The sequence below is a fragment of the Lynx canadensis genome, chromosome A2, assembly GCF_007474595.2.
Source record: "Lynx canadensis isolate LIC74 chromosome A2, mLynCan4.pri.v2, whole genome shotgun sequence".
In the NCBI taxonomy this organism is placed as follows: domain Eukaryota; kingdom Metazoa; phylum Chordata; class Mammalia; order Carnivora; family Felidae; genus Lynx; species Lynx canadensis.
Window position 1 is genome coordinate 71,740,651 of NC_044304.2, and position 13,454 is coordinate 71,754,104.

At 44.3% G+C, this 13,454-nt stretch overlaps 1 long non-coding RNA gene across 1 annotated transcript in view; it reads left to right on the plus strand.

The window, feature by feature from the left end:
- Positions 1 to 451: 451 nt before the first annotated feature.
- LOC115508725 overlaps positions 452 to 13,454 on the plus strand; it is a 32,518-nt gene continuing 19,515 nt past the window's right edge. The window contains exon 1 of the long non-coding RNA XR_003967093.2: positions 452 to 579. This is a non-coding gene — a long non-coding RNA (uncharacterized LOC115508725). The remainder of the gene's footprint in view (positions 580 to 13,454) is intronic.

The window sequence follows — 13,454 nt, forward strand, 5'->3', positions numbered from 1 at the left end:
CTGGAAAAACAAGTGAGAGTCAATCCTGTCTTTCAATAGAATCTGGTCGGAACACACACAAATGTAAAATCCAGAGGGACCTGGTGAGTTCGGTGAAAGAGACAGAGATTCGGGCAGTGTCTATGGGAGCCTTCTGGGAAATAGCCAATGCAGTAATGGTTGGAGGAAGGCAGGGGTAAGGTGGAGATCAGGGAAGAGCATAAAGGAGGGGATGTCTGCCCTGAGTCTTTGATGGTGAGCAGGAGTTGTCCGGATAAAAGGGCACGCAGAAGACACTGCAGGGAGAGAAAATGGCAGTGGTGGGGGAAAGGTATTGGGACAAGGGGAAGGTATTGGGACTCTCTAGGGAGAGTCAAGAGCTTCTCACTTCAGTGTCTTGGAGTTTACAGTGTTAGAAGGAGGGGGCAGGAAAGAGCTGAGCAAGAGAAGTAGGGCATCCGGAGTGGTGGGCAGATTAAGGACCTTGGGATATCTCTGACAATGGTGACAGAAAGCCATCGTGCGAATGTAACCATCGCAGCAGAGGACTGACTGGAGAGCCATCTGAAGAAGGCAGACTTAGCTCTCACCCCGGGTCAGGTGAGAAATGCTGAAGGCCGAAATCAGGTCAGGGGTGGGAGGGCTGGGGAAGGAGGCGGAGTCAAAATACATATCCACCCGATAGTTCTGACAGTCCGCTGAGACCTGGGTGCTATTGACCAAGGTGGCGAATTAAATATAAGGGAATAGAAGAGGTAGAGAAATAGGATGAATATGGCTTTAGACATGGTAATTTGAGGTCTCCGTAGGCATCAAGAGGCTAGAGGCAGAGATTGAGGGGATGATGATAGGGGAGATGGTGGTGTCAAGCCTTTGCTGGGTATCCCCTCCATGCCAGGCACCGTACTGACTGTTTCCCATTTGTTAGGTTATTTCTTGTTCTACTCTATTCTTCAGAGCCCCTCTTACTGTTGCATATCCAATGTCCACTTGCTCATTTGTCCAGTGTCTGTCTCACACTATAGTAGAAGTGCCACAGGGATTTTTGTATGTTTTGCATATCATTATATATCCAGTGCATAGCACATTCGCTACTCAAAACATTTTGGTAAAATGAATGAGAGACTCTTCATGATAACTGTAAAGCTTGGGGGTGATTTTTTTTTTCTGTTTTCTGTGTGTGAAAACAGGGCTTAGGGATTATGTATATTGTCCAGGTCATATGTCCAGGATTCAAACCCAAGTCTCCATAATTCCAGAAGTTAGACACTTAACCACAATCCATACTGCTATTAGCATAAATGACTACTGAAACCACAGGAAGCTACCCATCCTATTCCCCAGGAAGAATGTGTAGAGCGAAAAAAAGAAGAAGAAAGAAAGAGAAGGGCAAGGAGGAAATCCTAGTTGACCCCAACCATCGTAGAAAGAAAAAGAATCTCCAGGGAAGACTGAGGGTAATACCAGAGCAAGAGAAGGAAACCAGGAAAGGAACAGTGTTCTAGAAACTGAAGGAGAGCTTCTCAAATAAGGCAGTGGTCACCAGTGCCAAACTCACCTAATGGTTAGGCAGGGAGCATTCTGGAAAGTGCCTATAAATTGGATATCTCCATGGCTGGACTTGAGAAGTGAGAGACAGTTTTTCTTTATAGTGGTGAACACCACAAGAAACATCTTGTCAGTGGGATGATGGTGGCAGAAGGGCAGGTGGTGGAGAGCCTGGGATAGACAGTAGTTGTCATTAGTTGCCTGTGAGGGGAAAGAGGAAAACGGGACAATGACTAGTAAGAAAGAGGGGAGGAAAGACTTCTTTGGCAAGGTAGGAGAGAATCCAGCTCTTTGGCTTGAACTTGACACAATAAAAATGTGTGTGTGGGGGGGGGTACAGTGTATAAGTGGGGGTGTGTGGGTGGAGGGCGGTATGCATGCGTGGGGTGTATGTGGCGCATGTGTATGTGGAGGGGCGTGGATGTGTGTGGGGTGTGTGGGTGCGTGCCGAATGAATGAGTCGATAAAATCCAATAATGCCCACTAACCTGCTCTGTAAATTGTAGAATGTACGACAAATGTAAAGAGTTATTAATTTCTGCGCAGGTATGGTCTTGGGAAGATTGTGCCTTCAAAAAGTTCACCGTGTGCTGAACTCGCAAAGGCACCTGCTAAGGCCTTCCCATAACCCCCACCTTTCACAGGGACTGGCGTCCTGCCCTATGGCCTCACTCCTAAGGAGTTTATAGGGAGAAAGTTGCCTGTCCTCCAAAGCTGGTGTGGGGGGGGTGGGGCATGGCACATCACTCATCTGCAAGTTTTTGTGCAAGTTGCATGTGCCAGGAGGAGACCCGAGAGGAACCAACAGAGCAAGCCTTCTCCCCTTGGTGAGACTCGCTCCTCCTGGAGCACCAGCTGGCTTTCCCTCTCAGGCAAAAGAGAGAAAGTCTGAGAGACTGTCTTCCACTCCATGCCAGGGATAGGCCTGCCTGTGGACAGGACTGGCCACGTGATGTGTGGGGCCCCTTGCAAAAGGAAGTGGGGCAAGGTCCCTGTTCGGCCCTGATTATGAAGCCATCACTGAGAGCAGAGCACTGACCAAGGGCGGGTCCTTCCAAGTTCAGGGCCACGTATTAGAGCCCAGGGCTGAGCTCACTAAGAGCCCTGCTGCTGACCGGGCTACCTGAGGTTTGAGTGGGAGTTTCGATTCTCATGTGACATCTTTGCAAACCTATTCTTAGTTGTCTTCTATTAAATACCAGATGATCTCCTGAGACAGGCGACACGGCTTCTCCTCAGTACAGATCCTCTCTCTCCTTTGATGGTTCCTCTTCCCACCTTTCTTGCAACACTATCTGGCAGTATTGTGAATTCATTGATTTTTCAATCCTGGGACCCAAGGCAGGAAACGTCCCCGGCTTACATATTTGGTGAGTTCCTGAAAATGTGAGCCTACGGCTATTATTTATATGTGATATTATATCCTCCCGTGGGTGCTCATTAAATTTGCAAGGGCTTTCCCACAGGTGGTGGTGGAACATCCCAAATACTTTGAAAGAATATGGGTCAACAACTGCTTATCCACAGTTCTGCAATTCTGGGGGTTGGGGTGAAGGGGGCAACTCTGAAAACTTGTTATTTTTGGTAAATTGTCTGAACTGATGTGAGAATATTTAATAGTGATTATCCCACTTATAATGTGCATATTTATGTGTTTCATTATAAAAAATTTAATGGGTTTGAATGCTTCCTTGAGCCCCCGATGGGGATGCTATACAATATATAGTATGAGCTCACATTACCTTTCTGATATACAATAAATTCTGAAGTCTGGCCTGCATGGGTTGTGGTTCAAGAACTGTGATCTGATATTAATATCCACTTTGGGAAGCAATCTGCACTAGTGAAAGTATAATCTATTATCATCTGATTCATACACAGACTCTCTGGGAATGTAATTAAATGGGTATAGAAGCCATCCCTTTCTTTAATATTCAAATAAAGGCCAAAAAAACATGGTTATATACTTCCCAGATATTTTCATTTCTTTGAGAGTATTTGCTGAGTGTGGAATTTTAATATTTAAGTCTTAAATCTTTGGCAACGAATTTCTCATGAATTTATAAGCATTTTATGCACTTAGGAACCTTACATATAAGTAAAGAGTAAGTCTTATATAGAGAGGTTTTAAAAAAATATGACATTACTATAATCAGTAAATATTTCTAACCTCATTGGAAACAAACAAAGAAAATACAACCCGCAAACATATTTAATCCACAGGGACCTATGATGATGTCTAATTTTTAAAATTTTTTAAAATGTGGTTTTTAATTTCATTTTTGAGAGAGAATGAGCATGAGTAGGGGAGGGGCAGAGAGAGAAGGAGAAGAGAGAGTGCACGCATAGGAGGGGAAGAGAGAGGGAGAGAGAATCCAAAGCAGGCTTCACGCTGTCAGCAGAGAGCCTGATGCAGGACTCGAACCGAAGAACCGTGAGATCATGACTTGAGCCAGAATCAAGAGCCAGACGCTTAACCGTCTAAGCCACCCAGGCACTCCACAATGTCCTGTTTTTTATGGAAAGCTATGTGTAATGTGCCTGATGGGCATTTACAGTTTTGCAGTTAGTGAATGAATACTAACTGTAGTTATAAATAGGGCAAAAATATAAACACTAAGTGAGGCTGAGTTGAACTGTCACTCCTATTTCCCAGATAAACAAACTGAGGCACAAGAATAAAGGAAAGATGAAGTTTACTGTTGGTCTAGAGAGTAACTCTTTAATTCCTGTGCGCCCCCTCTCCTTCCTCCTCTTCTGCAGGTCAACGCCATCAGTTAATTCTTTTTTCACTTAACATTCCTCTTGTCTTCGGCCGTGCTGAGAATTTTTCCGTTTTCAGGTACAACATACACAATGTCTTTGGATTCAGTGATTCTGTTCTTGGAGACAGAATTGAAGGCTGAAAACTCTATGGGGTGTAGGATGGGTTTTACCGGCCAGTCTAAGAAATCTGTACCGTGGCAGAGTCACCGAGGCTTCATAGCATGAACTCGGAGCAAAATCTAGCGGCCAGAATTTCAGAACACCACTAAAAGTGAGTAAGATTTGAACACATTGTTGCAACTGTGTTTGAGTAAATGTCAGTTTCTAGGCAGTGGCTGTTCACAAAGCACCAGGGGGGGTGGGGGGACTGGCGCTGGGCAGGTTGGAGGATGATGCAAATTTCCACCCAGCTTCACAGAGGACTCCGCAGTATAATTCGGGGTTCCTTAGAATTTTAGTGAGGTGAGTTAGAGTTGAAGACTGTCCTCCAGGAGCCATATGCAGGAGATGTTTATAGTATACCTATTACAGAAATGAAGTCAGCAGTTGAGCCAGAATTAAAACTTGGGGCATCTGAGGATCCCGTATCTGCTCTCACCCATTAGCCAGAAAGGGGATGAATTGAGTCACCGGTGTGAACTCTGGGGGAGGGGGCCCTAAAATAATTTCTCCTGACTGTGCCACATCTTATCTTGCCACATTGTGGGTGACAGAGCCTGTCCTCATTATCTTATGCCCAACCACGAGCCCTTGTGTAGGAGAAGTGAGAAAAGTGGAGTCTGTGCTGTGATTTTGATTGTCATGTGGGAAGGCGATGTAAGCGGCTCCCTCCTCATGGACCGGGGATCTGAGTGAGCCGGCCTTTCGGGATGGATCCTGGGCACAGCGCTCTTTTCTCGGCCTGACAGCTGAGAGTGTACCTCCTACTTCCTTGGCCACAGGCACACATTTTTAATAAGACATCAGTTGAGCAGCAGAATATTGGATATGACTTTTAATTACATTCTGCTTCCCGTAAGCTCTATCTCCTCGCTGCTAAAGAAAATATCACTGCCTTGGTTGGGGGGGGGGGGTCCCAGAGCTTTCTGTGATGGGCGATTTTCAAATTTTCCCTAAAAATCCTGACGAAGACCTGACCCACGGCACCAGCTGGCGGTGCAAAATCGGGTCTCCTTTCTCCCCAGATCCGTATCATTGTTGACTCCAAGTGTGTGTCACTCCTCCAGAGGCTGTCTGGAGGGACCTAAGACGTGTTTTCTGACTGCAAGGGGATCAATGAACAACCCTTTGTAGAGGAGGAAATGGGGTCGTTGGGTAATTTCCTCTGAGGGAAACCGTTTCTGGGCTTATCGCTTCCCGGCGTCGCTACCAAGGGGAAGCCAGGCGTCCCTATCACTTTACATCCAAGCACAGACGGCTTCCCCCAGGACACTGGTCCAGGAGTGGGGGGTCCCAGAACCTGTTCCGTTAGAAGAGCTCTCCTCAGCAACACGGGCCCCAATGGGGGGGCTTACATCCAGTTTCCCCGGAAGCCCCTTTTCTCGTCTATTGGCCTCATTCTGGGCAACTGCAGCCCATCAGACATCCTCTAACTTAGAACGCCAAGTCTTCCATTCTTTTCCTTCTGGATGGCTATTTGGCCCTTAATAGGAATCTACTGATGCAAACAGATGGGAGGGAGAGGGGCCATGCTGAGCTGTATCCACCTATGGAGGCTATGCCTCACCACTTGCAAACAACAAAACCACTATGTGCTTGTCTTTTATGACAGATTTTTAAATTTTATTTATTTTTAATGTTTATTCACTTTTTGAGAATGAGGGAGGCAGAACACGAGTGGGAGAGGGGCAGAGAAAGAGGGAGACACAGAATCCAAAGCAGCCTCCAGGCTCTGAGCTGTCAGCACAGAGCCCGGCACAGGGGTCGAACCCACGAACCACGAGACCACGACCTGAGCTGAAGTCGGACACTCAACCGACTGAGCCACCTGGGTGTGTCCTTTCCCCCTCCTTTTTTTTTTTTTTAAAGGGTTGACAGCTTCTTTTTTTTTTTTAAGTTGATTTATTTATTTTGAGAGAAAGTGCACAAACGGGGGAGGGGCAGAGAGAAGGAGAGACAGAATCCCAAACAGGCTCTGCACCATCAGCACGGAGACCAATGTGGGGCTCGAACTTACAAACTGTGAGATCATGACCTGAGCCGAGATCAAGTGTCAGATACTTAATTGACTGAGCCACCCCAGTCCCCCACCTATGACATATTTTAAAGGGCTACCTAACTCCTTTCTCTCTGTTAAAAAATCAAACAAACAAGAGGGTCTATTGTGCTGCTAAAACTAGAAATCGCTAGTGCTGTTTCATGCCAGCTTTCTAGAAAAACTAACTGAATAAAACACATTAAGCAGATTCACCCCGCCAAACAGTACTGCTGTGGCTTGTGTAGTCACCTCTATAGAAGCGCTGTTGCTGAGGAAAAAGGTAGAGGATTTCTGATAAAAAGGGATGTTCTGGGTGAGAATAACCACCAGCATAGGTCTTCTGACTATGCTAGGGACCAAAAAGAAGCCCGTGGAATCTAACAGAGCTGGGAAGTCTGAGTGTTGGATGAGGAAAACTCCATCTTAGTCCTACAGAGCCCAAAGGATGCCCAAGGCTGGACAATGAGGAAATGGATGTGCAGGTGGCTTGCCAGGACCCAAGTCAACTGGAGCTGAGAACATTCCACACACCCTTTCTGTTGACAAATGTAACACGGACAGTTCGCACCCCTTTCCAGTTGACCAGTTCAGGCAGTGTGGAATCACATCTAACATAAGGCTGGATTCTAAGATAAGCACATAAGTTAGCACTATATGTGTGTGTGTGTGTGTGTGTGTGTGTGCATGTGTATAATGAAATTATCTCACAGTTCTTATCTTATACATATACAATCTTTCATATATATATGTAATATATATTATATATATATTATATGTATAATATGAAATATATATATATATAATATGAAATTGTCATGAAAAGTCCCACAATGTCCCCATAGGTCCATAATGTATTGATTTGTGAGACCCCAGAAAAACATCAGAGGCACATCTATCTCCCCTGTTCTTGGGTAGATGCACTTGGAAGAGTGCTAGGTGCAATCAGTCACAATATTGTAACATTCTCTCTTGGCTTCAGCTGCACATGATTCACACTACATGAATTCACTGCGCACATGATGTGACTACAGTCTAAGTGGGCAGGGCGGACATCTACATGTGAGGTCTTGAAAAAGTAGTATTACACAGGGGAAAGAAATACTGGCCAGGAAGCGTAAAGGAAAAGCATCCCTCTAAAAGTATACTTTGGTGTGGAAGCAGGAGGTTTTTTTCTGGTGTTCTCGAAAAACTGCTAGTCTAAGATGAAGCCACTGGAGCTAAAGAAGAGGTTGACCTGATTCTTGAAACACTTTCTCAAGTGTTTCTAAATCTGGCTTCCAGGGAGGGCGCCACACCATTTCTCCTACTGGTGTGGTCACTCCTTCTCAGTCTTTTTTGCTTCTTCCTCCTCCTCCTCCTCCTCACTCCAAAATGCTGGGACCCCACAGGACTTAATCTTTGGATTTCTTCTCTCTGAAATATACTCTCACTCAGTGACCTCTTCCATTCCCATCCTTTGTATACCATATATACCCTGATGGCTCTGCATTTGTATCTTATGGCCAGGAGCTTCTCTGGGAACTCCAGATCTGCATATCCAATTGCCCTCGTAACATTTCCATCTGATGTAATGGGTGTCTCCAGCAAACGTACATGCACAGTCTGGGGCCACATCATCTCTGGACACCACCGTGCTCCAGGCCATGGGCATATCTTGCCTAAACCATTGCCATCTTCCCCTAACTGATCTTCCTTTTTCTATTCTTGCCACCCACAGACCGTTCTTCTCAACATGGTCGGAGATGGTTTTTAAAGATATAAATCAGATCACGTATCTCCTCTGTCCAAAGGTTTCCAGTAGTTTCCCGCTGTGGTGAGAATAAAACCTCAAGCCCCTTTATAGCTTTCAGAACCCCTCCTTCCCCCCCGCCACGATCTGGCCACCACGCAACTCCTCAAATGCAACTCATGTTTTTTGGGACCTCTTTGACTAATTTCGAGTCACCTTGGCCTTTCATAGTTCCTAGAACATTCTTCACTTCACTGGAACATTTTTTTCTACTTTATTTATTTATTATTTGCTAGTCGCTTCAGCCTCGAGCTGCCTTCTGCAGTTTTAGCACAGCTGGCTTGAAAAGCTCTATAGAGTGTAACTAAAAAAGGTAATCAGGCCCATCTTCATGCTTCAGACTCTTAGCGCCATGGATCAAACATGTGTTGGCAAAAAGGGACCAGTTCTTTAAGTCAACCTCAAGGTTGAATCTTCCATCTAGATGTATTTATTTTTATTTTTATTTTTATTTTTTTAATGTTTACTTATTTTTGAGAGAGAGAGACAAAGCGCAAGAAGGGGAGGGGCAGATAGACAGGGAGACACAGAATACAAAGCAGGCTCCAGGCTCTGAGCTGTCAGCACAGAGCCCAACGTGGGGCTCGAACCCACAAACTGTGAGATCATGACCTGAGCTAAAGTTGAACACTCAACCGACTGAGCCACCCAGGTGCCCCTAGATGCATTTTAATAATGAAAGTATTATAGAATCCATCTAAGATGTTGTTAAGGGATATGGATAGAAAATTCACCATAGCATGGTTGGAGGTGAAGTTTGGCATGTGTGTTGGGGGGGGGTTAAGAAAAATAGAATAAAAAACGTTGGAATAAAAAACAATTTATATTTATAGTGCTTTAAGTTGACGCTTCTCAACAAGCCAGTTCCTGTGGTTTAGGGAACACCACTGATGCACACACATATCAGAGCCAACCATGTTGCAAAACTTCCGTGTTGGCTCTCTCTACATATCCCAATTGGCTATTTTAAGTTTTCTAAGTCATGTATCTGGGCATGTTACAAGAATACCATATCCCAATTAAGTAGTATTATGTGTAAGGCAATAAAACATCTGTCAAAATGCAAGCAGTCAGAAAATGGAACTCTTACATGCCTTTATGAAAACAAAACAAGATAAAATACACTTAAAGATGTACTTCGACTGATGAAGTTGGAAATTTAAAATTACAGCAATAATTCAAGAATGGGAAAGTTATACATAAAAGAACTCCAGGTAAACATTCAGACCAATGAAGCTTAACAGTGATGTGAAATATTGTAAATGTGGATTAGAAACATAAATGCCAAGGCAAAGCAGTTTTCAAACATACAGTGGCATATTATGAAATTCATCATGTAATAAGAAAATGGATGTGTCACCCAAGGTCAATTACCAGCAGTTAAGGAGTAGAACAGAGTAGATAAAGTAAAATGCATTGAATTCCTTATTATTAATATTGTCAGACTCAGAACGGCTGGCAATTAGAGTGTGTGGCTTTAAATATGTAGCTTACTACTCTAAAGGATGACTTCAGTGGAATTAAAAAAAAAGTACAAATTGGAAATAGCTATACTATAGAAAATAAAGATCTTAATGTGATATAAATGTCAAGAGCCTTTGCGATCTGAAAAAAAATCCTTTCATTTTGAAAAAAAAAAAAAAAGAAAATGGCTTACCATTTTAGGAAAAATATGTAGGAAAATGTAAGGGTGTTGTCTGTTAAAGGGGATTAAATTTTTTTTAATCTTACACACAAAAACCATATATAATATCCATAAGGATAAATTAGTATGTATTTGTTCACTTTTTACTTCAACATAAAGGTATGTCCTTTTTTTATATATTCAGAAGACATTCAGAAAACATGAAGTATACATTGGGATTCAAAATTTCGATAATTTTCAAACAATAGATATGGCACAAAGTATCAAATGGAAATTCCAGGAAGTCATAACCAAAGAAGTGCATTTTATTGCATTAAAAAATCTTTATGTATTTTTGGAGAGAGAGGGAGCAGGGGAGGGACAAACAAGAGGAGAGAATCCCAAGCAGGATCTGCACTGTCAGCACAGAGCCCAACATTGGGCTCGAACCCACGAACTATGAGATCATGCCCTGAGCCGAAACCAAGAGTCAGACACTGAGCCACCCAGGGACCCTTAATTTTATAGCATCTTTAAACCCCAATCTCATTTGTGTGTACGTGTATGCGTTTGTGCTTTTGGTTAACATTTGGTACACAAAGCTTAAAATATCTACATGTCCGTGTTTTTCCATCTTCCTTAGTAATGGACTCTTACATTTTAGTTGGATATTTAGCCAACCAGACTAGACTATTTTTGCCACCTCCCCCTGTAGCAAGGTCAAGACCCGGACTGCATGAGGCGGTGGGCACACCTTCCAGTAAGTATCCTTCAGGGGAAAAGTGTGTGTTTTTGTGTCGTTTCCTTCATCCTTCTGGCTGGGCAGGGCCCTGGAATGCAAGCAGGGGTCTTGGGCCCTGGTACGTCAGCTACTTCGAATGGCTGAGCAGTGAGGTGGATGATCCTGAGAACCTGATCCTACAGAGGACTTTGATTACCTATGAGAGAGTATTTCCTGATGGGTGATTAGAAAAATGAAACTGAGTGGCTTATACGGAGTGAGGGGGTGATGGAAACAGAAGCATAGAATACAGACTACTCCTTCAAGATGTCTCACAGTGAAGCCAAGGAGATATGGGCAGCAGTCTGTGAGAGAGAGGCAAGGTTGGGAGTAGGTCATGCCTTGTCTGGGTGGGAATACAACAATGGAGAATCTGGAATATTTATAGTCTGAGTCCAAGAGAGAGGTACCTGGGAAGAGGGAGAAAACCTAAACAACTATTGGAAGAAAAAAAGAGTGACTGGGAGGGAATAGAATCCAAAGCCAACAGAGAAGAGGCTAGTCTCCTGTGGCCAAAGGGAAGAACGGGCACAGATAAAGACAAATTGGGAAGTGCAGGAATGGAGACCGTGTAGCTCCAGCTGTTTTCTGGAAATTAAGAAACAAAACAAATCTTAAGAAGGATGGGGTGCCTGGGTGGCGCAGTCGGTTAAGCGTCCGACTTCAGCCAGGTCACGATCTCGCGCTCCGTGAGTTCGAGCCCCGCGTCAGGCTCTGGGCTGATGGCTCAGAGCTTGGAGCCTGTTCCGATTCTGTGTCTCCCTCTCTCTCTGCCCCTCCCCCGTTCATGCTCTGTCTCTCTCTGTCCCAAAAATAAATAAAAACGTTAAAAAAAAATTTAAAAAAAAAAGAAGGAGAGTAGACAGGGTACGAAAAATCCTCAAGGGATTAGAAAAACAAGCAAACTGCAGATAAGAATTGAGCATTTCCTGGGCTCCTGGGTGGCTCAATCGGTTAAATGTCTGACTCTTGATTTCCGCTCCGGTCATGATCTCATGGTTCGTGAGTTCAAGCCCCGCATTGGGTTCCATGCTGACAGTGCAGCACCTGCTTGGGATTCTCTCTCTCTCTCTCTCTGCCCCTCCCCTAATTGTGCGCTCTCTCTCTCTCTCAAAGATAAATAAATAAACTTTAAAAAAAGAAGAACAGAATTCAGCCTTTCCAAGGTCCTACCTGAGACTGGCCAAAAGGACGTATCATCAGCCAATGAGCAAAGCAGTGTGATATTCTTCAGCAGTGCTTCGCAACTTAGAAATTAGTCGGTTAGAATGAATCATTAGGCTGTTATAGAATAGACTACTTCAAGGCTTATGCAGCAGACGATCAAAGGGTTGGTGGAAATGAGTGTGTCGATGACAGTGTGGTTGAAATAATAAGCCATGAGGTCCAGACAAGTTAGGAAATGAATTGGAATAAGGAGGGTGGAGAGACTGGTTAAATGGAGACAAGGAAGTGAGTTCAGGTGCAGTCCTGCTGACAGGGAGGAGTGGTGGTGGAAGGAGGGAGCTGGGAAGTTCACGGGGCGGGGCGGTGGGGGGAAGGCAGGAGGTCAGAGGGGCAGCAGAGCCCAAGGGGTGAAGGCAGAGAAGAGCAAAGTTCACATCATCCACGGTTTTGGAAGGAACAGGTTTAAAGAAGGAAATTGGTCCGGGGGCCAACTGGTCTCAGAGGCCTTGGCTGTAAACGGAACACCAGTAGCAGGGAGACATGCAGTATCTGGAAATAAGAGCTGGCCAACCAGCTAGGAAGAGGCTTCACATTGGTATCTTTCAGGATTTTTCTGTAAACGTAAAATCTGGAAGATATGCACTGCTAGCTCCATTTAATGGGTAAGTTTTAGAAAAAGTTTGGAGCACTGTCAGCTAATTGTGAATGACAGATGTTGAGTGCTTACAATTATTCTTCTTTTCCCGACACTAACGAGGACATCTTAGTAGTTAGGACCGAACCGCACAAGCCCTCCTTGCTATTGATTTTTTACTTTTTTCTTGTTCCAGTAGAGGGCACTCAAAGCTCAAATAAATGCATGCAATCGTTTTATGGCAATTGTTTTTATGTAATTAAAGCTCATATTGAAATGAAAACGAGAAATCCTGATTTAGTGACACTTAATTACTAGTCATGCGTGTAAATTTCACTAACACGAAATGAGATCTTGTAAGTGATCACATGAGAACATGTCTCCCCAGACACTGTCAGCACACACTGAAAGTAGGAGGAAAAAATCTCTTGCCTGTGAGACAAGATGGGACTTTCTAAAGGCATGCCCACAACGGACCCCTGACCCCCAAGTTTCATTTTCATTCCCATCTGACTTCTTCGAGAGGGCTCTTAAATAATGTGGAAATAATCCTGCAGGCTACTGGACAAATATCCTTCAGTGAAAGTCATCTGAGAATGCGCTAATAGAACAAAGGTGACTAAGACAAGAGAAAACCCTTTGCTGGCAGATCTGGGCCACAAATGAGTGAGGTGGCTCAGAGGGAGGCGGTAGCCACTGTGTCCAGCCCATGAGGGGTTCTTAGGGAAGCTTCCAGAAGACCTTGCATTTCAGAGAGAGCTGTGAAAATCCAAGTACTTACTATTAGGACTTGAGGGAAGACAATCTCCCCAGCACAAGATTAGCCTAGCGTGGCTTTGACTGCCAATTTGGCAGAATTACCGTGGACGATGGAAACAGTGGTAACGTGGCTGTCAGTATATTTCGTCAAAGATTCTCCTGGAGGAGTTAGACCTTGGGGTCAAGTGATTCTGCAGCGATGGTCTTTGC